A 2,108-nucleotide genomic window follows, 5' to 3' on the forward strand; every position below is an offset into this window, starting at 1 on the left:
AGACGTGACAGAAGGGAAGGGAAAACCTAACTTGTTTGACATATTCATGATTACACCGTAAATCGCCGGCTATTCACAGTAAAGTGCCTGGCAAAGGGTTCAATGAACCAGCTTCAAGCTGTCTCTCTACCGTTCCACTCTCGAACGGCACGCGGAAAAAACGATCATTTAAATTTTTCTGTGAGAGCCCTGATTTCTCTTATTTTATTGTGATGATCATTTTTCCCTATGTATTTGGGTGGCAACAGAATGTTTTCGAAATCGGAGGAGAAAACTGGTATTGAAATTTCATGAGAAGACCCCGTCGCAACGAAAAACGACTTTGTTTTAATCATTGCCACTCTAATTCACGTATCATGTCTGTGACACTATCTCCCCTATTTCGCGATAATACAAAACGAGCTGCCCTTCTTTGTAATTTTTCGATGTCATCCGTCAGTCCCATCTGATGCGGATCCCACACCGCAAAGCAATACTCCAGAATATGGCGGACAAGCGTGGTGTAAGCAGTCTCTTTAGTAGACCTGTTGCACCTTCTAAGTGTCTGCCAATGAATCGCAGTCTTTGGTTTGCTCTACTCACAATATTATCTATGTGATCGTTCCAATTTAGGTTATTTGTAATTGTAGTACCTAAGTATTTAGCTGAATTTGCAGCCTTCAGATTTGTGTGACTTTACAGATCATTCAAGGGAATTTTTATAATCTCACAAACAGCTTAACGGAAATAACATTAGTAACTGCTACGAGGCGGTCTGCAAGTGGGAATATCACATAACATTAATATTATAATGTGCACTCGGGACTATTCAGTCAGGTACAAGCGTTTATCGTTGCACCTTTATCAAAAGTTGTGCTGCAATGCGGACTGTCGAACGTGCCTACAGGAAAACGAGTACCTGTCGCAGCCACGTAACACGGTACAGGTGTTGTGGTCGCAGAAAGACACTAACCGTCAGAGATCGGTGACGAATCTCTCGTCTTGTCAATGACAGTCGTTTCCAGACCCGTCAGGAGCTGCTGTTGTCAGTGAATACAGATCCGTCTCAACCAGTTACCGAACGAACATTGCGAAGGGCTTTGCATGCAGTGGACCTATGGATCGGGTATCTCGAAAATGGCCACTGCTCGCTGCAACACGTAAAGCAATCGGCACACGGACCGTGCGTTAGAGCGCTGAGTGTTGCGCGTTCCGAGTTTCTGATGTCATAGCGTGGAAAAAGCACATTGTAGAGTCTTTCCGAACGTCCAGAGCAATATGTAGCATGTCAAGTGTTTTGAGCGTTCGAACGTAGACCAGTAAGATGGAAGAACGGCACCTACGTCATACGCACGCCATCTCTCTTTAGTGCAGTGTCGCGAGACGTCATATTGGCCCTCAGTAGAGGTCCATATGTATATATGCCGTTTCTAAGCACCAGAAAATTCAGAATATCTCGAAAACCCGTCGTTAATTTTGTGATCCATTGTAATAAATTGGCGGGAAAAGTTCTACTGGTGGTTAAAGAATTATTGTAACTTACATATTATGAAAGTACGCCACTTCAAGGCATGTTACATTAAGGATCCAACAAAAACACATTGTTCTTGGTACAGTTTATTATAAATAAGTATCAGTTAATAACACAATTACGCTGAGTCATCTGTGACTCAGCCGTTCAGATGTCAGAAAGAAAAGTCAACACTGATACATTGAAACATACATCGATAAGCCAAAACCTTACGACCACTGTCCACGGCGGTATCGAAAGCGGCTAAGTGGCGCTGCAGCTTGTGGTGCGGTGAGGAAAGTATACAAGCGAATGGGGAATCATTCTAGCGACTATACTGCACGCATATGGCGAAATCCAGTGTCATAAGCGTCTTGAACGAAGGACAGAGTGTCATGATCTGGTGCCTGAAAGCGATAATCTCTAAACCGGCGATATGTGACAGATGTGACGACACACAACAGTGCTGGGGCAGGCACAATGGTTTCGGAGCACCCCGTCTGAAAGATGGAGAGTGTTTTGGACCCACTTTTCTTACACTTCATTCATCCAGCAGAATAGACACATAAAATTGCGGTAGTTTCATTAGGTCGAGGAGGCTCTGTGGCCAGCGAGAGGG

Source organism: Schistocerca piceifrons, chromosome 7 (genome assembly GCF_021461385.2).
Source record: "Schistocerca piceifrons isolate TAMUIC-IGC-003096 chromosome 7, iqSchPice1.1, whole genome shotgun sequence".
NCBI lineage: Eukaryota > Metazoa > Arthropoda > Insecta > Orthoptera > Acrididae > Schistocerca > Schistocerca piceifrons.